The sequence below is a fragment of the Phalangium opilio genome, unplaced genomic scaffold (assembly GCF_054372755.1).
Source record: "Phalangium opilio isolate 3A_F unplaced genomic scaffold, DU_Popi_V2 ptg000209l_1, whole genome shotgun sequence".
Lineage (NCBI taxonomy): Eukaryota > Metazoa > Arthropoda > Arachnida > Opiliones > Phalangiidae > Phalangium > Phalangium opilio.
Genome location: NW_028324217.1, coordinates 14,979,113 through 15,006,361, shown reverse-complemented (window position 1 = coordinate 15,006,361; position 27,249 = coordinate 14,979,113). Strand labels below are relative to the sequence as shown.

Here is a 27,249-nt window from a genome sequence, read left to right as displayed (position 1 = left end):
CGCAGCCGTGAAGCATGCATTGCCGATCATTCGCGTCACACACAGATTTCAGCATTAGAATTTTATAGTCGATCTTCGTTGGCAAAGCCAGAGCCATCAACTTTAAATTTTGGTGAATTTCGCAGACGCACACGCTATGGGCACCTTTGGAAGAAACCGTTACGCACCACTTTGGCCTAAGTGTGCAAAATTTTGAAAATCCGATCTTCGCCTGTGGAAATATTGTCTTGAATTGGACATAAATCTCTCTAAGATTGGCGAGCAGTAACCTCTTTTGTTTTTGCACTTTGGCACCATTTTCTCTAATTGAAACGTATTCTTTCTTACCCGGACACATCCTTGAAACTTCATTGTCTTCGTAAAACAGTCGCGCTTGAGCTTCTATCTCAGGTCTTAATGCATTACCAGTCCTCTGTTGAAGATCTGGTAAAATTCCGAACTCTTTCTTTAATTTTCGAGCCTTTTTCGCCAAATAATGAGTCACTTGAAACTCTTCAGAAATTTTCGAAATAGGCCAGGAGTTTGGCACTAATGTCAAAAGCTTGCATTTATCTTGTCTTGATGAATTTCTCACTTTTTCTTTTAATTGGGATATCAAGGTGTCGAAGACTTCATCATTGCCATTTGTTGAGCTAGGATCGCATTCGTTTTCTTGAATGTTAAGAAGTTTCGCCACTTTAGATTTTACTCCTTCCATGGTTTCTCTAACTTTTCGTTTAGCATAAGCAGGGCGTTGATGCTCGTGTAAACCATGTAGCTTTAGTGGTGACGTTTCAAGAGCCACTAACGAACTGTTAAAGGTTTCTAACTGTCGTTCGTTCTCTTGAGTTAGGGTTAAAGGTTGACTTTCTTCTTGAACACTATCACTTTTCTCACTTAGACTTTGTGACTCTTCTGGTTCAGCATTTCGAATCGAATTTAACTTGATAGTACATTGTAAACATAATTTCTGGCCTGGCTTAATATCCTTGCCAGTTCTTTCATTAAGAAGCACAGATTCTTCTAAAGATATAAGTTTTTTCAAAGAGGGACCAGAAGGTAAACATTTCAGGTGCAATTGAAATGGGTTGCAGCATTTTAATTGTAATGAAGAATATCTCGACACAAGGGCAGAAAAGTGATGAAAACAAACAGTTTTTAAAAGTTCAGCATCGATTCCAGACCTTAAAGATATAAGCACACGGTCCTCGCTTTCAATTTCAGAATATAAATTTAAACCAACCTTTCTTGAAAAAACTAGTTTGTGACAACAGTCATCATTTATTTCACCAACTGAACATTGTGAAAGTGCCATTATCGACGAATAAATAAAGATAATCTAATGTAAAACGTTTCCGCGAAAAATAAGACGACCTTTAAATAATACCGAACTTTTTGAAATTGCCGAACAACGGACTATGTGGTTTTGTACGCCCTCTATTGACAAAGCGGCAACTGAACATGTTTTTTCCCTTTTGAGCGGGAAACGATCAACCAATAGTTTTCAGCCTGCCTTTTGAATGCGCTATTCTTCCCTCAACGAAGCATTTTTACATCCCAACTCTCTTCACCGTGGTATATTGCGAATCGCTAGCATTTAAATAAAAATACTTGCCAATGTTCATAAAATAAAATTTTAAAAACCAGTCATTTTCGAGAAATTTGTTTTTTTTTCTGTAAAATCAAAACTAAGAAAAACCATATTTTTTTTAAGAGCTCATTTTAAAGATCTCTTTGAGAGGTATCTAATGGTACTAAAATATATAAATTTTTCACTTGTCCACATGACCATATACCACCATGAATGGGACCCCCCGAAAACAAAAGTTTAATTTTAGATGCTTAATAACTCGGCATTGCTTTGAGCTAGAACCGTGTAATTTTCATCAATACGTAGCCCTAGTAACACTTAATAAGTGTGCTAAATTTTGTTCAGAAATACCGTATAGAAAAAAAGTTAGGTTCATATATATAAAGGGGTGCAAAAATCAAAAAAATCTTTATAAAAATGGAGGGTTCCGGGAAAATTTGAATATTTTGAAAACTTCTCAATAGTTTGAGCTAAAATCTTGCAAATCTTAGTTTCTTAATCGTTTCTAGTGGTGTACCAAATTTGGAAAAAATCTATTGACCCATGGTGACATCACTGGTCGAAATCGCATGGAATGCCCTATCACCCTTTCAGCATTTTTTTAACCAGCCAAATTTAACCAAACCTAACCTAACTAAACCCATTAAACCAAACCGAACCTTAACTAACCTAACCCAACCTTGTTTGTAGGTAAGAAGATTATTTATATTAGTATGAAAAGCCCGCCTCTTAGCACGAACAATTTATTAAAAATAATATTTTGGAAAAGGTGGCAGCTAATTAATAGGAGAATATTTTGGAAAAGGTGGCAGCTAATAAATAGGAGAATATTTTGGAAAAGGTGGTAGCTAATTAATAGGAGAATATTTTGGACTTGTGGGAACGAATTATTGGGACAATTGTTTTGGAATAGGTGGCAACGATTTATTGGGACCGTCGTTTTGGAAAAGGATTCAACTAATTAGGTAACCAAATAATCACGAGACCAAAAAATCAGGAGACCTAATAGTCTCGTGACCGTAAAATCACGAGACCAAATGGTCCCGCGACCAAATCGGTGAGACCGATTAGTCCCACGACCAAATCAGGGAGACCAATTCTAATATTTTCCTATCCCGCAAAAGAATGGAAGCTTGCCCGTTTAGATCTATAAACGAGGCGACCTTGAGGGGATTGTTCCTCGCATACCGCGTATGCGTGAATCCAAGGCGAAGAATTTTAAACACAGCTTGAGGAAACTTTCCTAGCTTGGACTTCTCCGAACTATTAATTTCCAACCACAATGAATGTTGTGGCGTGTTCAAACCATTAAACATCGTTATTAGTTTCTTTCCTAAGTTCTAAAGAAAGAAACGGGTTAATTTTTCTACCTTTCCTTGGGTACAAACGGGCTTATGTTTCTAACTTTCCTAAGTTAGAAACGGGTTTATTTTTCGGCCCCAGATGTTCTTGAATCATCATTTAATTCAAAAATACTCATCGTTAAAATCCTTTAGAATTTCGTTTAAACTTGGGCCCTGGGTTGTCATTATAAGCTAAAACGTTTTTCTATTAGTAAATAACATCAATATTGTTACGTAGGAATTAGTACCGAGACGGAGTTTCTAACTTTAACTTTACAATTTTATTAACGGTAAGCGGAAAATGTACAATGACAAACGGCCGTAGGAAACTAAGCCTTGGACGGACGGAGATGTTCGACCCGTGAACGCGACGGTACGCGGAGAGCTCCCGTACGGAGGAGACTTCGCTAGGGGCAAGAGCATTTCGTTCTCGGTACCCTGGCTTAGTCTAAGGGATTAGGAGCTGGCTTTTTCAGCTGGCGATCCTACCCCGAATTGGTAAATAACATCTATATTAACAAACTAAATTAATACAATCATGTACATCATCAAATTAAATTGTGGCGATAAACTGCAGTGGCCACGGTTAGCCTATGTCAAAAGCAGCTAATGTAAAATAAAACCGCACTATTTCTTCACGCGCAATATCACAAATTGTCTTAGGTACGTGGTGAATGGGCGAGGGGGATGAAACAGATTTCGCGAGTATGCATTCACCCCTCCAAATGCATGTCACAGACGAAGGAGAGAGTCCGACACTTTCCCCTATTTATTTTTGGTAAAGTACATACAAGAGATATGTTATAAAGATAACTTATACAATATATCACAAAAAAACTATTAATATTATCTATTGAAAAATATTATTCGGCTTGGTAACGAGCAGGCTTCTTAATGACCCTTCCCAGACGAGTTCGTTTTACGTCTTCAGTCACGGGATTCATGGTCTCTGGAACTGATGTTGCATTTCTTGTTTCCCGATCAGGTTCCATTGATTGACTTCTAGATCGGGTAAATGTTAATGAGGTTGTGGAGATAGGTAATTGTTGTGAAGGAGTTGTGATATTTTAATTTAGGGTTGGTCTTACAGCTCTTCCAGAGACTTGATTATATGATCTGAAACCAATTCTTCGGGAATGCCGTATCTCGCAAATATGGTTTTCATCGCATTTATAACGGCGGGCGCCGTTTTACCATGCATGAGTTGCAATTCTACATACTTTGAAAAATAATCAATGATAATCATGTAATGTTTACTGTTAAGTTTTAAGAAATCGTAAGCGACTTTTTTCCATGGGCAAGATGGTAGTGCGTGATCGAGGAGTGGTTCGTATTGATTTGTTCGTTGGTATTCTTCACACAGGCGGCATCGGGAAATGTAGGTCTCTATGTCTTTACCCATGTTTGGCCATTACAAATATTCACGGGCTTTGCTTTTAGTTGCGACGATTCCACGATGTCCCATGTGTAGTTTCATCAGTAGGTGTGATCTGGATTCCTCAGGTACGACTAATCTTTGTCCTCGGCATATGATTTCATCTTCGGTTTCGTATAATTCGTCTTTGCAGTGCCAGTATTGTCGTGTGGTTAGTTTGGTTTTTCACTTTCTATCTGGCCAACAATTTCTCACATACTGCAGTACATCAACATGATTCGGGTCCATATGTGTCATTTCCGCCAATGCACTCCATTTTCCAGTGTGTTCTTGGATTAATAAGCAAACACGTGCCGGTTGTACATCACTGAGTGGAAGATCAAATTTGTTGTTGGGAAGTTGAGCACGATACAGAGCATCTGCAATGACTAAGTCCTTTCCCGAAACATACGTCAGTTTTACGTCATAACGATTAAATTTCAATAGCATTCTTTGAAGTCCATGGGTGAAATAGAATCATAAGGCTTCTTACTGAGGCCCCCTCTTTGTTTGAGTCTAAGGCGTTTATGTTGAGAGAGTATTGATGGGTTTCTCACCAAGAATTGAAGGCATCCATTTTTGGAATAAAGCTACCAATTTTTGACCCTTATTTCACTTTCCATTCAAATTTGGACTATTTTTTGCAAATTTGGATAGTTTTAGAACCAAAAATTGAAGGCATCAATTGTTTGATTAAAGGTACCATTTTTGGACATTTACATCACTTGCCATCCAAATTTGGATTACTTTGTCCTAATTTGGACAGAGGTTGGACTCATTTTTCTTACAGTGTAGGGGCGTGTCAAGAACATGATTTTGAAGTATTAGCGTTTCTATTTTCTAGTGATTGCGAAATGTCACGTGACTGTCTTTCGTAGGCTTAAAGATAGTAAGCGTGGAACAGTAAGATCGATTCAACGGAAATGCCAATGTCCATTCCCAATGCTTTGATAACAGCTCGAAATTCAAGCGTGATTTGTTTGAAGATAATTTTGATAGAGGGCCCGCCCCTAAGTAAAACAATGTCTTTCAACAAAACCTAGATAGTGGTCGTATTTAAAGGATAGATAACCAATGGATTTGTATAATACTACGCATTATGGATTCCCATCTCTTTCCCTGCACAAGGTATTTCGCTTACGCGCCAGTTCAGATGAGTGAAAAAAATATGATTTGTCACCACGACAACGGAATAGAGTGAGAGGGAAATTCATATTTTCTCTCTCTGCGCATGGGCGAAATTTAAAACTCACCTCAATTTAGTCGTCTCACAACCGCGCGTGTAAAGTGTAGAGTTTTTGTCCAAGTTTGGAATCTATAATACGCGTTTATAAGGGAGCGAGAGAAAGTGCGGTCGCTTGTGTATGAAGCCGAAACTTCATAATCGAACTTGATTTTTTTTCGTTTTTATTTGAAATTATAGCAATTCCTTTGCATTCTGAGCTTCGATCCAATTTAATTTCACCTAAGAAATTTCATCCGAAATCTCCAAGCTCATGTAGCTCTCTTAGATAAACTTCTTACTGCCTTTAATGTATAAGGGTGGTTTTTTTTTATTGGATGTAACATTTTTCGTATTATGTTTACTGTTTTGAACAAATTCCACGGATCTACAATGTGTGGTTAAAATGTCAAAGAGATCCCTTAATTGGTTTATTTTATAAAAAATAAAGTTGCTAAGGGTAGTTTTCATTTCCATAAAATTAATCGCAGATTTTGACGAAAAAGTGGAAATGTTTCAATCTTGTTCAATATATTTTTCGACATTTTTCTTATCTTTGGGAAGGGGGCGTCCATATCCATATTTAGACTTACCCCCCCCCTAAATTCGTAACGTTCCTACGCGCCTGTAGTAGAGGTGACTTATTTGTTGCCAGTTTGAGCCCTTGCAGGTCCCTCTAGTCAACCCTGAAAAAAATCAGCCTGCAAATCACACGTCAAGAGAAAACGCAATAACTGTCACTCCAGTGGCAAACTAGGTGAGTTATATGCTTGTAAACCATATTACATTTAACTTTATTGCACTACGAAAGCTAAGATTATCAAAAAACAAAACTATACTATTCGAATGTCTCGTAAGTTAAAGCATTTTCATCGGTGAGAAAATATAACTTATTAATGATGTAAATCGAAGACAGGTTGAACAAAGAAGCTAGAGAGGAACAGATAAAGATTTGGTTGGAGTGCATCGTAAACCATACGGGGAAAGACATTCATTCACTTTAGTGATTAAATTATCTCTGTTTGCCGTTGCAACAACAGATCCATTTGTGCCTCAAATGAGCTTTGCCAGTTTGCCGGCAATTCTTAATTGTTTCGAGATGTTTAGAAAGGATTCGTTTTAATTTTCAGGGAATTTTATGACCAGTTTGTTTAAAAATAATTATAATATAGAATGATAATGTTATTGGTTAGACTGGTAGTGTATGAGACGTTGGGTGCAAGGTTTAAAATAAAGGTGATTTAGAGTATATTGGCATCTTTGGCCAAATCGTAGAACATTGATTTCTCATTCTTCAAGAGAGCATATGGAGAGTCGAACTCCACAATTCGGCCCTGATCGAGAACCATCACCCTATGAATATTTAAGAGACATAAAAACAGTTAATCAAATATTGGTAAGCCAGTTAAATACTAACTTGTGGTAGTCTAAGATGGTGTTTATTCTGTGCGCGATTGTGATGATGGTAGAGTTGGAAAACTCCTCCTTGATGGTCTCTTGAATGAGATCGTCGGTGTCCATGTCGACCGAGGCCGTCGCCTCGTCCAAGATAAGGATCTTGGTGTTCCTTAACAGGGCTCGAGCCAAGCAGACCAACTGACGCTGACCGACGCTCAAGTTATTACCTCCTTCGGCCACGGGGTGATCCAGTCCCTGTTCCAGTGCCGCTACGAAGGGCTTCAGATGCGAGTGTTCGAGGGCGGACCACAGTCGCTGGATCCAGGTTGAGTCTTAGCGTGCCCGAGAAGAGGACGGGCTCTTGGGGGATGATGGTCAGCCGCGAACGCAAATCGGACAAGCCCAATCTCTCCACCTCAACTCCGTCTATGACGATCTGACCGCGCACCCCCTCGATCAGACGGAAGAGCGCCAGCGTCAGCGACGACTTTCCCGCTCCTGTCCGCCCCACCACGCCCACCTTCTCTCCAGCTTCGATCCTGACATTGATGTCCTTCAAGACAAAATTCAATCCTTCTCGGTATCTCGTGCTGTAGTTATGGAATATGATTTGTCCTCGTTTAGGCCATTCAGCAGGCGGTTGAGATTCTGGTTTCTCCCACTCGGCCTCAGACTCCAAACGACAGTATTCGTCAACTCTTTCTATGGAGACGACATTTGATTCCAAGACCATAAGGCCATTGAAAAAAAATTTCAGATATTGCAAAAGCTGTGATTTAAAAAAAAAAATTAGTCTTAATTTGTAGAAAATAAATATTTGTTCCACGGGACAGAAAATCAAGCAGGGGATAGAGTGGGAGGATATTTCAAAAATATATAATATTTTCATTATACATATTTCATAATAAGAATATATTGTATATTTTTGGTCAATTATGTCCTACCCACTTTTCAGCCGTCCTGCTTCGAGTCGAGGAAAATGGATACAGAGAACTTTTCCTATTCTGTTACTGCAGTTTTGCTTAATTGCGCGTACTGATGACGAGAGCGGTACCCGTACAAAAATTTATGGCTGCATTTTGCTTTTATTTAGCTTATTCAGAATCTGCAAAATATTGCAAATATACTGGAATATTCTGGAATATACCTGAAAAAGGTTCAACTTCAGACAAAATTTAGATGAATTCCAGGGAGCACTGCAGAACATTTTAGAAGTTTTGCAGAAAAAATAGCTGGCTAACTCAGTACAGCTAATATACATACAAAATTACAAAATTTAACTACTCTAGAGTCATAAATAGCTACCTTACAGCTGGAAAACAGAGGTGAGACAGCAATTCCCGTTAGAAATCAAGTAGTTCGTGGCTCATTACAGGTATCTTCCAGTTATATTGTATGCATGTTGCAGTCAGAAATAGCTAAGTTTGTAGGATCATTGCAGGTGCATTTGAGATACTTTGTTGGATAATTGCAGGCGCGTTTCAAATACTTTGTAGGATAATTGCAGGTGCGTTTCAGATACTTTGTAGGATCATTGCAGGCACGATTCAGATACTTTGCATTGTAATTGCAGCCGCGTTTCAGATACTTTGCAGAATCATTGCAGGCGCGATTCAGATACTTTGCAGGGTCATAAAAGGCGCGTTTCAGTCACTTTGCAGGATCATTGCAGGCGTGTTTCAGATACTTTGTAGGATAATTGCAGGCGCGTTCAGATACTTTTCATGGTCATTGCGGGCGCGTTTCAGATACTTTGTAGGATAATTGCAGTTGAGTTTCAGACACTTTGCAGGATCATTGCAGGCACGATTCAGATACTTTGTAGGATCATTGCACGCGCGTTTCAGATACTTGTAGGATAATTGCAGGTGCGTTTCAGATACTTTGTAGAATCATTGCAGCCGCGACTTTGCAGAGTCATTGCAGCCGCGTTTTAGATACTTTTCAGGGTCATTGCAGCCGCGTTTCAGATACTTTGCAGGGTCATTGCTGGCGCGTTTCAGATACTTTGTAGGATAATTGCAGGCGCTTTTCAGATACTTTGTGGGATAGTTGCAGGTGCGTTTCAGATACTTTGCAGGATCATTGCAGGCGCGATTCAGATACTTTGCAGGATCATAAAAGGCGCGTTTCAGTCACTTTGCAGGATCATTGCAGGCGTGTTTCAGATACTTTTCAGGGTCATTGCAGCCGCGTTTCAGATACTTTGCAGGGTCATTGCAGGCGAGTTTCAGCTACTTTGTAGGATAATTGCAGGCGCTTCTCAGATACTTTGTAGGATAATTGCAGGTGCGTTTCAGATACTTTGCAGGATCATTGCAAGCGCGATCCAGATACTTTTCAGGGTCATTGCAGCCGCGTTTCAGATACTTTGCAGGGTCATTGCAGGCGCGTTTCAGATACTTTGCAGGGTCTTTGCGGGCGCGTTTCAGATACTTTGGAGGATAATTGCAGGTGCGTTTCAGATAATTGCAGGCGCGTTCAGATACTTTTCAGGGTCATTGCAGCCGCGTTTCAGATACTTTGCAGGGTCATTGCAGGCGCGTTTCAGATACTTTGCAGGGTCATTGCAGGCGCGTTTCAGATACTTTGCAGGGTCATTGCGGGCGCGTTTCATATACTTTGTAGGATAATTGCAGTTGAGTTTCAGACACTTTGCAGGATCATTGCAGGCACGATTCAGATACTTTGTAGGATAATTGCAGGTGCGTTTCAGATACTTTGTAGGATAATTGCAGGTGCGTTTCAGATACCTTGTTGGATAATTGCAGGCGCGTTTCAGATACTTTGCGGGATCATTGCAGGCGCGTTTCAGATGATTTGCAGGGTCATTGTGGGTTTTCTTATCAATTATTGTGAATCAGTCGCCTTATATACCCTAAATCTCCAAAAATTGTTAAAGAGGATTACGCTTGAGTTCATACGTCAACAATAGCTATGTTTAAAATGATTTTAGGAATATACTTTCTTAAAACGATTTAACTAGAACTAATGTAAATTAATGACGATTAAATTAATAAATATCAATTATATTTATTTAAATATTTAAAAATAGCCTGTAAATTGCGTCTCGACTTGGAGAGGTTTATTCTGGATTCCCAACTTGTACTCATCCCTTACAAAAATATAAATCTGCATACACGGTTTTTTATCGCTACCACGCTGTAACATGTATACATTAAGGCTACATTTTCTGCAGCTCAAAAAACGGGAAAAATTCACAGCATTTCTAGAACTGCAAAGTAACTGCCGTTTTTACATTTTCTGTTTGTTAACTGTTAACTGTCTAGCCTGGCAGAAATATGCAGCGCAATTCTGCAAACGCTATGCAAAAGTTCAAATACCAGCTGCTATTTTAAAACTGTAATTTGTCCGTTTTTATAGACATGTTACAGGTCTGCAAAAGTGATGGAAATATAGAAATCCAGCTGCTAACTTAGAACTGTAATTTGACCATTTCAATAGACATGTTACAGGTCTGCAAGAGTGATGGAAAAGTAGAAATGCAACTGTTAATTTAGATCTGTAATTTGACCATTTTTATAGACATGTTACAGGTCTGCAAAAGTGATAGAAAAGTAGAAATCCAGCTGCTAATTTAAAACTGCAATTTGACCACATTTATAGACATGTTACAGGTCTGAAAAAGTGATGGAAAAGTAGAAATCTAGCTGCTAATTTAAAACTGCAATTTGACTACATTTTTGGATATGTTACAGGTCTGCAAAAGTGATGGAAAAGTAGAAATTCAGCTGCCAATTTAAAACTGTAATTTGACCACATTTAGAGCCATACTTCAGGGATTCAAAAGTAGGACATTTTACTTGAATTGAATACCTGCAATATGTCTATAAATGTGATATAGTTACAGTTTTAAATTTTAAGATAGATTTCAACTTTTCTATCACTTTTGCAGACCTGTAACATGTCTATAAAAATGGTCAAATTACAGTTTTAAATTGGCAGCTGGATTTCTACTTTTCCATCACTTTTTCAGACTTGTAACATGTCAATAAATATGGTCAAATTACAGTTTTAAATTGGCAGTTGGAATTCTACTTTTGCATCACTTTTTCAGACTTGTAACATGTCTATAAATGTAGTCAAATTACAGTTTTAAACTAGCATCTGGTATTTCTACTTTTCCATAAGTTTTGCAAACCTGTAACATGTCTATAAATATGGTCAAATTACAGTTTTAAATTGGCAGCTGGATTTCTACTTTTCCATCACTTTTGCAGACCTGTTACATGTCTATAAATATGGTCAAATTACAGTTTTAAATTGGCAGCTGGATTTCTACTTTTCCATCACTTTTGCAGACCTGTTACATGTCTATAAATATGGTCAAATTACAGTTTTAAATTGGCAGTGGATTTCTACTTTTCCATCACATTTGCAGGCCTGTAACATGTCTATAAATGTGGTCAAGTTGCAGTTTTAAACTAGCAGCTGGTAATTCTACTTTTTCATCACTTTTGCAGACCTGTAACATGTCAATAAATATAGTCAAATTGCAGTTTTAAATTGGGTGCTGGATTTCTACTTTTCCATCACTTTTGCAGATCTGTAACATGTCTATAACTGTGGTCAAATTACAGTTTTTAACTAACATCTGTTATTTCTACTTTTGCATCGCGTTTGCAGAATCGCGCTGCATATTTCTGCCAGTAAAGACAATTAACAGTTAATAAACAGAAAATGTAGAAACGGCAGACAATTTGCAGTTCTGGAATTGCTGTGAAATTTTCGCGTTTTTCGAGCTGCAGAAAATGTAGCCTTAATGTATACATATTACAGCGTGGTAGCGATAAAAAAGAGCGTATGCAGATGAGTTACAGCTCAAAATTTTTGTACGGGTAACATAATTCCCCGAATTGTGGTGAAAGACCGAGACAAAAAATTGGTCTAATAATTAAGATGTTTTAAACTTTATAATCAAGAGTTTTAAACTTTATAATAAAGAGTTTTAAACTTTATAATAAAGAGTTTTAAACTTTATAATCAAGAGTTTTAAACTTTATAATAAAGAGTTTTAAACTTTATAATAAAGAGTTTTAAACTTTATAATCAAGAGTTTTAAACTTTTTAAGCAAGAGTTTTCATTCTTTTAGAGTTCGTCCGCTCGTTAAATACAAGTTATTCTTTGCGTTCCCTTCCAATTAATGCTCTTACCTTATCGGCATTAGCCAGGATCAGTCCAACAAAATCAGCTGACAGAGTCCCTTTGCTCAAAACTATAAAAATTGCGGTGCAAAACATCAAGCAATTGCCTAAGATATTGTAGCGTACTGTCAGCCATCTGGAACGAAATTACATTTTATTGAACGAGTAACGACGTGGAGCTCTGGCTTGCTTAGTATCCACATCGCTTTTCAAACCAAAGGTAAAAATTTACTTTTGATGCTGAATAGGCTATCGCTTCAAAGCGAAACAAACGCGATTGAAACCAGGCTTTAACCTTTAATGACGCAATTATACAACATTCAGTGAATCAGATACCTTTGCGCTATGTTCATCATGTAGTTAGCGGCAACGCTTTCGTCGAGGAGTTTCAGGAAATGTCCTTCAAAATTCTCTCCGGCGTCACACGCCCTGATGACAGTGCTGCCAGCCACTGAACCTCCCACATGCGAAAACAGGAAGGAATTTCTCAAGCTTGTTATCCGCTTGAATTGACGATTGCTTGACATCAAGAAACGCTGCAAAAGATGTGGAAAAATCTTCAGTTTTAGAAGTTAATCCCGCAGGAGTGGTTGCATGCTTGACGTGGGTAAAACGTTCATGCTTTCTACACTATATGCAATAAATTAAATTTGTGCGAAACACTTTAAGCGGTTCAATATTTCAAAGACATGCAGTTATTTTAATTTCGCGGGGAAAGTGCTAGGTGGAGAAGTCTCAGTTATGACAATCGTGACGCCGAGACCACGTTTCCTTCGCCTAATAAATCTTTCTAAAAGTCGTAAAATTCTCCATATGTTCAATAGTCTTGCAACCAACCCCCAGATTATAAAAGATCCGAAAGCGACTACCTCTCATTCGATACTAATTCCGTGTTTAAACACGACATTAAACAATGTAGAGTCATCTATATAAATCAAAGTCCTGACTGACTGACAGACTGACTGATAATCATCGCCCAGCCCAAACCGCTGGCCCCAGAAGGCTCAAAATTTGCAGGAACGTTACTCATAAGTGGTAGGCGCGTACTAAGAAAGATTTTTTCTAATCCGCCGCCATCTTAAAAAATGGCGCGTAGAAATATAAAAAAATCTTCTCTATGCAACCAAGTCCGCGCGTTTCAACCGATTTCGCAAATATTTAGTATACTGGTTTCCTTTAACCTATAGACGGGTTGAATGGTCTTTCGGGTTCGATTTTTTGCCATCTTTTTAAATGGCGGCCAGAAATTTAAAAACCCTTCTTTCTGGAGTAATATCCGCGTGAAAAGTAATAAAAAATGCACCCTAGGGGCTGATGGGCTCTTAGGGTGCTAGAAAAATTTTAGTCATCAGTAAAATCTACCCATTCTTTTATATCATTTTGATGGAAGTTCTTATTACACGCGAGCGACGCCGCAGGTAACAGCTAGTACCATATAATCACTTATGAATGAAGACAAAAATACAGTTCCTACCTGGAGGATAAGGTATCCAACGAGCAGAATGATGCAGGGGATTATGAATAATGGTAAATATATTGCGATTCCTAATGGGAAAACTACTAAATATATCAATCCCCAATTGGTATTTCTCATCACTTCGGGTAATTGCTGATCGAGGGCGTCGATATCTTGAGAGAAACGATTGAGTATCCTTCCAACGGGAGTCGTGTCGAAAAAGGACATGGGAAAGCGAGATACGCTGTCGAGCATTTTCCCAAGTAGACAGTTCGCCGCTCGTAGACAGTGAAAATCATTGACGATTACGTTGATAAATGCCAAAATGGATTGGCTTAGACCAAGAACTAATAAGACTACTATACGGGTTGCCTTTAGATCTGGGTTTGCTTTAAAATCTTCCTTGGAGTCGGCGCACCACAGAGACAGCCAATACAGTGACGCGAAATTAAAAACTATAGCTCCGGTGATTATTGCTTGGAGGACTGCGAACCATGTTATACCATAGGCTTTAAAATATTGTTTGTATTGCGATACGGATATCTGCAAATGCGCAATAACATTATCACGAGAAAAAATATGTGTAGGCAAAATTACTTTGCAAGAAGAAATGGCCAAACTCTCCTCGTTTATTATAGAGTACATACGTTTCCTTCTTTGAGCGTCTCTTTAGTCATGAGTTTTGACCCATCTTCCGAGACTTTCCCATGGGATGCAAGATGAAATCTCTCAGCTTTGATATTTAACACCCTACAATAATTTCATTATCAAAATTAATAAATACTCTCTTTGTAGACAAATATAGGAAATGCAAAAGGTGAGTATAGGAAATTGCCTAAAGTAAAATATTTTCAAATTTTCACTTTTGGAAACACGATCATAATACATTGATTATTAGTTTTTTTACCAAAACTACTTCAGTAAAATATTTTATCATGAAACATGTGCGTCATTTTAAAAATGATACGCATGTACACTTTATTCTCTATCAAAATTTACAATTAATTTTGAGTATTCGCCCCTATAAGAAGAATAAACTGGACCGAAAATCGTTGAAAGCTGATTATAAGCACGACGACCCAAGGGCTCGTAAAAGCAGCCATATCGTACCCTACTGTACTGGCGTACTTAAAATTTATGTGAATAACCCCTCAATGCGCTACTTTTAACTGTGCTAAAAAGATTACCCGTATCCTTACCTCAATAAATTTATTTATGTTATAGTAGGTGATTTCGCAAATTCGGGCTGGTCACGTGCAACTGTTTTTCGAGACGTCACACAAAGTCCTACTACAGTAAAAAAATTTATTTCGGTCGACCGTATTTCTAGAGGGTGATTGTCAAGTGTCGTCTACAACAATTAGACAGGCCATGCTACAAGGCCTATAAACATGTTTACTCTTCATTAATTTGGTTACGAAATAAATATAAATATCATAATTGTTAAACAGGAAACAAACCATCTAGCTGTTAAAGCTTTCAATAATTCAACTGTAACATTTAAACAAGCAGACAGTTAATCCTTTGACTTTAGTCTTGAAAATATAACCCTAAATGATGTTTTCCCTGCAATAAACCTATGACGTCGTAGTGACATTGCACAAATACTAAAACAAGCTGGCACGTCCTGAGGTAGTTTGCGAAATCACCTATCGTAATAGTGCGGCACAAGGAGAAATTTTGAGTGAGTAGCCCCTCTATGCGCTACCCTTAACATTGCTAAAATGATTACCCGTAAGACCATTCTATAAACAACAATGCTAAAATGTGTACACACAAGTAACCCTTAATATCAGAACAGAAAGTTTTAGTGATTACCCCTCGATGATCGAGATACCTCTAACAGTGCTAAAATGATTACGTACTTATCACTCGATTAATACACGTACAGAAAGTTTTAGTTTACAACATTGACTTATGCCGAAGCATACTTTTAGCATCTTACAAATTTCTAACATGAACTTATGGCCAGAAGCGTTTGAAAGAGAAAGAATTCGGTAAAACACCCAATAATTGTAATATCCCGGTTGCCTTAGGACCATTCTAAAAATAACATCAGTATGCACTTGCTTTTGCTTTTAAAATTTCCTTCGATTTCTTTGAATGTTGAAATAGGGGATAGGGGAGCGTGATTGAAAGCGTAAAATCCTTATTGACGACGGGTGACAGAGAATTTAAAGGGAGTAGGAAATCTCCCATTTTAATTAAGGCAATAAAATAATGCTCTCCCTCGCTTTAAGTATATCGAGCAAACGTAAAACTCAATTCACAATGCTTAACCATAATTAGAGTATAATCCTCTTCCTCTTAAAATACACGAAAGGAAAATATCACCCCACCTCAATTCTCTCCCATTCACTCTCCCTTCAATGACGAACGAAAAAATTTATACTGTCAAAAGCGGTATTCTGACACTACTACTACGACGCCGCTCCTCCGCCCCCACCGACAAAAACAGGGCAGGTCAAACTAAGACCCACTTCGTAGATGTTCATCATACCGTCTGAAGTGTAATTCAGGGTCAATTTAGATAAGTCCGCTCTTATATACAGCATTTATGAGAGAATTATCAATAGGCGTTTCCATATCCCGTCGGGCTTTACCTTGGGTGAGCTGCACAAGCTGATAGATACAGGGTGAGAGACAAATTCTACAGTGGAAACCTAGCGCTTGCCGCTCTTCTTACAATACAGCCCCCATATTTCAACTTGAAATAATCAATTCAAGAAATTTAAATATAGGGCTATCTCTACTAAGAGTACACGTCACACGGCGGCAGTCCGTAAAGAAATTCGCTCGGTTATTTTACACAGTACATGGCTAACTTCCACGACTTAACGTTTTTCGCTTTTCTACTACGTAGCGGCTGTAGAAGCTGTAGATATAACTCGAAATCTACTCACGAGTGTTCTTCTTTATTCTCGTGGGTCATGTGTTGTTTGAAATAATCTCTGGCCATTCCCTGACGACACATGATTTCGTCATAGCTTCCCCTCTCGACGATTCGTCCGTTGTTCATGAAGAAAATCTCGTCCACTTCTCGGATGCAGCTCAAGTTGTGCGTCACCAAAACTCTCGTCTGTAACAAATTGAATTGCTATTTGTCGAGCGAGCAACGAACTACCAAACCGAAGCAATTTTCAAAAGCAAGCGACGCAAAAGATTTATATATAGCTTGAGAATTATAGCATCAATATTTGACATTACGGAAGGGTGTCAGGTCATATGTAGAAGGCCTACCGGCTCTGTAGAATTTTCATCACTTTGAGAGCTGCTTTTATTTAAGTTGGACGTATTTAAATCAAAATCTATTCACCATATGTATACACGAGATGTAAGCTGAAATTTATTTCACAGTCAAGATATAAAATCTTTTCCGGGATGCCATATTCAACTACTACCAGCATTTAAACTCTTCAATGGTCGCTTAACGTTTTCATTATTTACTTTTTTTCGAAGAAATCCCTTCGGTCCGATGACTTCGTTGAAGAGATGTTTGGCCACATGTGAGTCAACCGCCCCCAACGGGTCATCAAAGAGATAAACATCGTCATCACGATAAATTGCTCTGGCCACGTTGACCCTTTGCTTCTGACCACCACTCAAGTTGATACCCTATCATGGAAAATTAGTAATCGAACACATTATTACTAACCAATGCAGCGCATTATGTTTTTTATATATTTTCGATAAAGTTTTCCCAAAAGAAGGCCACGCTTATATACACTGCTCTCTTAAGCCGTTAGTGACTTGGCGGCGCCACTAGGGAAACAAAAAGATCTCTTGTATTTTTGGCGCCCAATTTCTTTTAGGAAGCGGCAAGAGACGTTCAACCAAAGACCTAATGATGGACACTTAACGAAGAAGATTATCTTCTTATGATATTACGTACTCTTTCTCCGATCTCCGTTTCGTCGTCAGTGGGTAGCTGGTCGAGGTCCGGTTGTAGGGCGCATGCGCGTATGACGTTGTCGTATCTTTCCTGGTCCATTTCGTCGACGAAGAGTATATTCTGTCTGAGTGAGGCGTTCTGTATCCAGGGTTGTTGAGTGACGTATCCCACTCTCCCGGCCACTCTCACCTCACCCTCCACCTTCTGCATCTCGGAAAGCAGAGAGGACAAGAGCGAAGACTTGCCACAACCCACCGGACCCACCACAGCCACCAACGAGCCGCTGGGCACTTTCAAATTGATGTCCTGAAGTGACGCCGCTGCTTCTTCTTCCAGGTTCCACTGAAACGTTCCCTTCTCAATCTCAATTGCTGAAATGTTCATAGAAATAAATTAATATTAACATTGGTGAAAATTGAACAATTGTTAGGTTAAGAAAATGTGGAAAGAATTTCTAAATTTCGGGATTTCCTATTTAAGAACGATATATAGATTGGCTTCTATTGAAATGAAATTTTTAAAGGAGCTTTAAGTCATCAGCTTGCGTAGGAATAACTGCCGGAAAAAGTAAGCGACCTTTCTCGTTCTTTCTGCAGCACAAAATGCTTTGTTTCCCCACGACTCAACAAGTTTGCAATTCTAAAAACCGACACGTGTAAAGGATTTAGTGAATTTGTGTCGTTTTTAGATGCTTTAACTGAAGAGAAGCTCAATATGACAATCCTGTAGTTTCCCTTTTTAATCTTAATTGCCGAGATTTATATTGATATAAATTGTTCAAAATTGATCAATTGCAAGTTGAAAAATATCTGGAAACAATATAAAAGAACTTCAAGCTTTCCTCTTTTAGAACGTAACGTTGATTGAATTATTTTAGAATTTATTATGGTGCTTAGCCGGAATTCCTTTTGACCCGCGGGATAAAGTTACAATTTTAATAAACATTATTATAAGAGGATTTTTTCTGTTTATAACATTGCTCTGTATTGGTGGGTTGAGATCAGGAGAGAATCCCTCAATTTTCTCTCCGTTCTCAAGTTCGTACTTTTACCTTTTACCAAAAAATTATTTTGAGATTAAATTCACCTGCTTGGGTAGGAATAGCTGCCGAATAGAGCAGTGCTCACTGGATATAGTAAGTGACCCATCTCATTTTTTCAATTAAATGATAAAATTACATACCATATTGGGCGTCACTAGCCATCTGCTCCACGTAATGCTGGGTTTCCGCGCGACTCAACAAGTTTGCAATTCTCCTTACCGAGACGTGTGTCTGTAAGGAATTACTTTGAGAATCTGCTACATTTTGATATGTTTTAACTAAATGGAAGGTCATAGTGACCATCTTCTACCATTCTTTTTCAAAAATCAATAACTCTTTGTTGGGAAAATATTTTGTTCTTAATGTTTTAAAACAAGAAATTAGTTTCGGTTATGTAATGATGCCAACTATAATTTAAAAACTTCGTTTTACGGAAAGACGATGACAATCGAATGATACATAATATCAAAAGTATACAAATTAAAACCAAAAGTCTCGTTCAAGCAGGCGACAGGGTGCCAGGTCATACCCGTTTCCATAATTTCTAATGCCCTTTTGAGCCGTCCTACTTCAAGTCAGAGGAATTGGAAACATTCACGAGAGCTACGCCTAGGCCAATTTAATATAATCTAATAATCACGGGTTTCCATTTATTTAGAGTTCGTTGGTTGTTAAATAAAATTTAATAGCCTCAGTTTTTTATATATTTCTTTCTTTCTTGAGTTGGATTGAATTATTAAAAATAACGTAACTAAAACTGTCTGTGATTCGGTGAAAGCTCGATTTGTATTGGCATCTACAATAATTAGGTGGCAACCACATACGAATGTGGTGAACCGAAACGTTTAGTTATATATACTTATGATAATATTCAAAATTATGTACCAAAACACAACAAATAATGCAGTTTTTTCAAAAATCCAGACCCTTACAAATCTTTCATTACTGGAAAACGTTTCATATACAGGGTGTATCTGAAATGGACGTAGGAGCGGCAGTATTTGGGTTCCTGGGGCCAATATAAGGCGAAACTGTGGTGTGACATTTTGTCGTACGCCAATCCTTTTGGAAGTTACTTGAACCTAAAACTTGTTAGTTTGCATAAATCACAGCATGTTGACTTCGTCTAAAACAGTAGGAATTAAGTTCAAGATAGGATAATTATTGCAAATTAGTGGTTGCCATCTAAACCAAGAAAAGCCTCATTGCCATAGAGTTTATAGTCAATTTTTAAGGAGTAGAAAGTTGTACAGTTGGTGACTCATAACGAACATCATTGTAAAACAACATGTTACGATTAGTTTGTTGAAACAACTGACCGATACTAACGGGAAACTGACAGCGATAAGAAGCGGAAACTAATAAGGAACACCGACATTTTGCTTCATTCTTCAAACAATCGAAAGATTGCAAAAGCGTTCATTTTGGTTTTCCGGCGACGTCTTGTTTCCATTAAATTAGCAAATTATTTTTTACATGCTTTAAAACACTTTGAACCTTTAAAAGAAGAACCTTTTTTACCGTTTTTATTGGCAATTTTCATAGAATAATTCTAAGGAGTAAGAATGTACATTTCCTTATGGGTATATTACATTGCACGTAGGTCTCCTGTCGTTCTCAACGCTGGCAGATTGCTGCCAGTTAGTTAACGTCATTAGTCTAAAGTTTTTAGGGTGGTCTGCAAATTTACTAAGGTTTAATCGTTTATTAATTTATTTGCGAAGTTTTTTCTTAAACCTCCACTTTTGGTTTTTTTCTCGAATTTTCTTTACTTTTATTTGCGGTCATCCGTTCGGTTCCGAGGTTAAGAACGAAAATTTCTTCTTAAAATTTTTCTCTGCTATTACTTTTGGTGGTACCTCGTAATCAGTGTAGGCCTATCACGAGCCTTTCAACCCTTTCTTGAACAAGTTAGTAGTGTGTGACCTTGAGAAGGAATACTAGGTTTCATGAAGAGCACTCCTAAGTACGCTATTCAACATAGCGTACCTAATTTGTTACGGGTGAAGTTTCGGGTGAGGCCCCAAGAAAAACGCCATTATTCCCTCACTGTAATTTTTTTGGAGAAAGGAATGTTCTCTTTTTTGGTCACTTTGAACCATAATAAATTTTATTTTATTTTCAACATTTAGGTTTCTTCATTATTTGTTGATTTTTATAAGGACTAAATTTTACAAATTAATGTTTAAAATTTAATCCTTAACAGGCGTTGCCCAACATCTCATCCCAAACATTCGCCCACTAACATTTATTCACGAATACTGATTTCGATAAGTTGCAACATTAACCTAATCTTTAAACTAAATGCAACCTTTCGATTGTTTGAAGAATGAAGCAAAATGTCTGTGTTCCTTATTAGTTTGCGCTACTTATCGCTGTGAGTTTCCCGTTAGTATCGGTCAGTTGTTTCAACACACTAAATCGTAACATGTTGTTTTACATTGATGTTCTTTATGAGGACTTCACCAACTGTACAACTTTCTACCCCTTAAAAATTGATTATAAACTCTATGGCTATGAGGCTTTTTTGTTTTAGCTGGCGACCACTAATTTGCAATAATCATCCTATCTTGAACTTAATTCCTACTGTTTTAGACGAAGTCAACATGCTGTGATTTGTGCAAACTAGCAAGTGTTAGGTTCAAGTAACTTCCAAATGGGTTGGCGTACGACCAAATGTCATACGACAGTTTCGCCTTATATTGGCCCCAGGAACCCAAATACTTTCGCTCCTACGTCCATTTCAGATACACCCTGTATTTAGTAGAAAAAAAAATGGTAGTAGATTTTAATTTTGACCCTTAATGACACTGTTCTTACCAAAACTAGGGCATTTACCAAACCCGGAAAAGTAAGCATTGTCGTTGCTAATAATCGAACCAACTGAAACGTGACGAAAGCTTTCCTCGAGGTTAGAACGTTATCGTTGTCAATTAATACGTATATGGCGAAACACGGTGTAGTAATCTAAATTTTAAGAAACAACATGATTTGTAGGAACTTAAAATCAATATGGACGTGAAAGACTGTGCAAGCTCTGAAGATAAATAGTTAAACAGAAAGAGCAACTTCAACCCGTGTTTTTATTTCATCGTTGAAATGTGGCTTTGTGGCCATTCTTGAATCTGGTGAATTCGTAGAGATTTCAGGGATATTTGTCTTTTTAATTCGAGTGAGAACGCATGGACGAGAAACAGATACGGAGCTGAAATATCAGCACGTCTCCCCCCGGATCGATAATAACATAAGTGGATCATCCCATGGAAGAAGAAGGGTGTATGGAAGGGTCCTATAGTGTTAAAGAGAGCGCGTTGAAAAATCGTAACTTCCCCCTTTTCATCCACTCCTTCCCGAGTTTATCACCAACGTTGAAAGCTTCTGCGCAGTAGTAGAGGCGGTAGAGAGCGGATCTAAACAGTGTATCACTCTCTCTGTACGCGCAAGGAGGTGGCATGCACGCCAATATTGCGCAGAGCAGTAATCGAGTTACAGCTAGTGCCGAGATGAGAGGAGAGTTTTACCACGTGACCCTACATTTCGCGTAGCCGTCTGCCTATTCACCTCACCATTCCATTACACCCTTCTTCTTCCATGATCATACTACAGCTCCCTACAGGACGATATAACATCGTTGGGCATCAGCATTTTCTCCCAGCAATGAAGGGAAAAGGGTATATGCGAAACGTAGCGGCGAATTTATGAACTAAACCAGAGGAATGATTTTGGCACGAAATAAATTTTAAGTGAGGCAAGCAAGCGGAAGCAATTGGTAGCCAATGAGGGAAGGTTTGAGAGAGTAGAGCGTTTATGGAAGAAATTGTTCCGTACTTGCTGCTGGATTGTGAGGATGATAGTAGTATTTTACCTTCTTTTTTTTGGATTTTAAAATAAATTGCGCTCTACATGTTCTTTCGCTTTTCTAAACGCCTGTGTTAAAACGGAAATTCATTTCAATTCAAATGATCAAAATATCCTTCATCATTCTAAAACATTGTTAATACATCTTAATACAGCACTGAGTTTTCAATGGTTTAAAGGTTTTTATAGGGGGTAGTTGAACCAATTAAAGGTAATAAGAAGCTCAGCGTCGACATAGAAGTTTGTTTTTATTTTTAAGTGTGACAAATTTTTGCAATACTTTCTAACACGATAAAGTTTAGACTTCACACTAATCACGACACTGACGGCGGTCTGACAACCATTACCCTCAACCGGAACTTCCGAAGTTAACGTAACTCCGGATCCGGGTTGATGGACAAAATAAATTTGTAAAACTGAGCTATAGATGGTGGGCTCGGATGTCTTGGAAGAAACCGCTGTTTACAATATCATAACCTACATCCAGTACTTATAGGGAGCTGTAATATGATCCACTTATGATAATAATAATCTACTTGTAATTTTTTTTTACGTCCGTACCCAAACCGGTATGAGAGCAAATATAAATATATTTATTCCTTCGAAGAGGGTTTGTTTCTTCATGAGTGCAATTTCTTTTTTCCTGATGTCAAGAACGATTCTGTGGAATGATCTTTCCCAGGCGTACAACTTCAAGACACGGATCCCGTTCAAGATTTCGCTCATAACTTTCATTCTGTTGTCCTTCAGCTTCATCAACTCAGTCTAGTAAACGAGACAATTAAACGATTCATAGAAACTGTGCCGGTCGTGATATATAGTAGTAGTTTTTTTACTGGAGATTAATTTATGCGAATGGTTCCCATAACGGTTGGATAAAAATTTACCTGCAATTCTTTGTATTTCTTGGTGCTGAGATAGTTCAGTGGAAGAAGAAATACAATAGGCACGATTCCAGCAAAAGCTGCATAGCCCAGTTCTTGATAGAAGAAGCCGAAGCACAGTACTAATTGTACAGGGACTGACCACAAGAGACCTAGTTGCGGCGACAGAATTTGGAATCTGCTCGTGTCGACGTACATCGTGTTCAGTATTTCGCCCATTGTCAGGTCACGTCGATCGCTGCTCGTCAGGCGAAATGTCTGCTTCGGCGAATCTCATTAATGAACTAGCGTTCCACTATCACGATAACACAGGCTTACTTTTTTGTACAGAACGCACATGGTGGCGGATTTGAGTCTCAGTCCTAGTTTGGTGTGGAAAATGGCGCTGCCTTCTTGCAACAAAGATTGCGTAATACCGGCCAAACCGTAAAGGCAAACGTAGAAAATCTCGTTCCACAAAGGATCTTCGCTCGTCGAATAATCAATAATGGAACTGAAAACATAAGTTTTTAAGCTGATTAACTCGGTCGCAAAGTTTACTTAATTGACAGCAGGGTGAAAACCGCTTGCTATCTAAACGTCAGAATCAGTTATAAAGAATATTCATAGGAATGAAATATTCAGAAAGCTGATCTACCGAAACAAACATTATCATTGCTAATGTGTTGGATTCTTCTCTAAGCTTCAGTACGAGCAAAAAACCAACTGACAGCAACAAAGTAACTTAATTTCCCGTTTTAAGTGAATCTCCATCTTTCTATTTGAATTTAATATTATATTTTTGATTTACCAAAAATAAAAACATTAACGTTATGAACTTATGACGTTTCTGAAATGGCTGAAAATGTGAAATTCTTTACCCTGTCAAAAGGGCTGGACAGATAGACACTACGTCGGACAGAACTTGAAAGACCACTCCAGCTATCAAGCAAGGCCCAACAGTCCTCAACAAGGGGCAACTGATTGATTTGCTTGGATTTTTGGTTCTGCTTCTTTCCTCCGAAAATCTTTTCATTTCCATTTCATTGCCGTCACTTTTGGTCTCATCTTGGGTCTTCCAGTGTTTTTCGAAAATGTGCGAGACAGTCAGTGCTCGCTCCGCGTAATTCAAGTCGTACACGTCCGATGGCTCAAGGTTTTTCTTCCAACCTTTCCACAGGGCGCTATAGTTGAAAAGAAGCACTTGAAAGTTAGAATTAAAATAAAATTTTCTGAGCTTTAATGACTTCTTCAAGTAAGGGCAGTACATAAGAACGCAAGAACAGGACCAGATTTACCTGGTAAGCCATGAGTGAACCACACGTGAACAAAACGATGCATCATCTTCAGTTGATTTCTTGAAAAAAATCGTAAAAAAATACAATACATATACCACTTATAATAAACTTGCATACATGTAGTGTTACCATTTTGACTTCGATTGCGTGTGTATGTTCTTTGTAGTGCGGAGAGGTGTCACTCAGTGTGTGTAATACGAGGGTAACTACTACTAAAGGGTAAACTACCGACTGAATTACCAACTCGAAATAATCATCTTTGTCTTTCTGAAATATATCTTGTTTTTATTTTGCCGTAATATTATTATCAAATGTAAAAGAATCCTGGACTTACTTGTAAATAGTATTTCATGATGGTGGATCTCAGCGTGATAGTTTGCGTTAGTGTTAAGAGGAACCAAAACATTGTCAGGATTCCGGACAACACTATGCCACCCCCTCTACCGTAAATAATTAGGAATAACGCCAAGACCTGCAACAAGCGACTTCAGTTTATACCATCAAAATGTTATGGATTTTTTTTTAAATTGTCTTACGTAAGTTCCAAATTGAAGGACGACTGCCAAATTGTCCACGACTTGAAAATCACTGTAGTATATTTGTTTTCCAAATTTTGAGACGCTAATTGCTGCCAGTAACAAAGTCAAGAGCTGAAAACACAAAGCAAAAGTAACATTTACTTTTTAAGTATTACAGTGGCAAGAACGCCTGCATCCTGCTACGTCAGACGTACAATGCGTACTTGCATGAGTAATGATGCTTCGCGCTCGTTTGGTGTCAGTGGACTTACACTTTTCGTAATGGAAAGATGAGAAAAAAGAAAGCTTCGCCGCTCCGCCTTGGCAATCAACGCGATTTCCAATGGAAGGAACAACCAGAGTATCGCGCATGGCACCCAGACCAGAATGGTCTTTTGAAAACATGGAGTAAAGTCTGGATCATTTGAGTTCCATGTCAAATTATCGTCCTATTGATTATAATTACAGAGTTCATAATTAAAACGCAAACATTAACAATTAATGTTTTCAGAACCTTGGTAAAATAATAAACACGTAACATACCCAAAATGGAGAATTGCAAAAGTCATCCAATACGAAGGAACCCATTTGAGGATGAATAACACTAACTTTGAGCAATTTTAAACCGGTTAGTTGCTGTGATGATATCGGGCGTCTATCTAATCCTTCCAACGTTTTCGAGTAAAATTTTGTGGTGATGTTTTAAAACAGTACATTAAAAGACCTTGCTCAAGTCTCACTAGCAAAACACAAGTGGATTTCTGAACGAATTCGTCTACACTGGAGCTGAATAACAAACTGCCAGATAAAATCGTTCTTTTAGGAACTGTACATTTTTTCCATATTAATAGCAGAAGTCCATTAAATTAGCCAAGGAAGTAAACAATTACAAAAGCTGGTATAGCGTACGTCTCTGCTGGGGTAAGAACTCCTTCTAACTCTATGGATAGGGGGCTAAATTTCCCCCCTTTCCTAACACTGTTAGAAACCTCGAGCTCCTCTCTAGGAAGTCTTTATTGACGTGAGCGGGGCATGACTTCTTCATCCCATGAACGCTGGATCTCTAAAGGGTAGATTGTTTGCTTTATAAAACAATAAAAAAGGAACACCCGCGGTCGTTAAATGGTTTTTTTTCAATAGATTTATGAAGAGTCGTAAAAACCTGAATGACCTTGACTGTTCGAAAATTCACACCCCATCCCTTCTCTGATTCTATGCTAAAGAGGGCTCGGTTTTACAGTGGAAGGGGGCGTTTTCCGGTCCCTTTAGAGATAAAGTGTTCATTTTCAGCCAATAGTTTTTTCTCTCTCAATAGAGTCGCACCTGAACCGGAGATCTGAGAAAAATTAGCGCGAGGTGGCTTATGTGTCGCCCTTCTTCAGTATTGCTACACAAGAGAGGGGAGTCCAAAACCCCGTTTTTTGTTACTTCCTAGGCTAATTTAATGGACTTCTGTTAAGAGGGAAGATTGTATACTAATCTTTGGATAGCTGATTACAGATTATTTTATGAACTTAAAGAGAAAAATATTTTCAACATTTTATCCTTGTAAAGATATCCAACCCTTACATGAATAGAAGTTTTTTTTTTAATTTTTTGATGAAAGATACGATAAGCTTTAATCTAAAATTACAAGGAATAAAACCATATATAGGCTCGAAAGAAGGAATACGGAGCTCTTCTAAAACCAAATCCAAGGAGGTTGACCTATAGGGAAGATATTCAGTCCGCAGGAACGTTACTCTATGGGGCCCTTGTCAAGCTTCAGGGCCGATGAGGTAGCCTTTCTCCCCGAAAAATAGCTATGAGACCTCAAAAATGAAAGTTTCACTTAAAAAATTAAATCCATCGAGAATGACATTTAGCTTTTACAATTCTCCGTTTTCCAAGCTGTTGATGACGTTTTCATTTTTTAGCCATATCGTAGTATACGATAGGCTCTTAGTTTGACCCGAGCCGTAATAGTAGTAGTAGTAGTAGTAGTTGTGGCCGGAGTTTTCGCTTTCGTTATCGTCAGATTTTAGCTTAAAAGGAACTTTATATTACCACAACCCACCCACAGGGGTAACTGGGCTCGGTTAGAGATTTAATTTTAATTAAATGTTTTTCAGGTCAGACCCGGGAATCGAACCCGAGTCGCTGGCGCAATAGACAGACATTCTAACCACTGAACTATAGAGACTTGATAGAAACTTCGAGTTTTTTATTA

General features: G+C 38.1%; 1 pseudogene; it reads right to left on the bottom strand.

Annotated features, from left to right (window-relative positions):
• Positions 1-6,319: 6,319 nt before the first annotated feature.
• Positions 6,320-26,055, bottom strand: LOC149620798 (ATP-binding cassette sub-family C member 1-like; annotated as a pseudogene).
• Between the last annotated feature and the right edge of the window lie 1,194 nt (positions 26,056-27,249).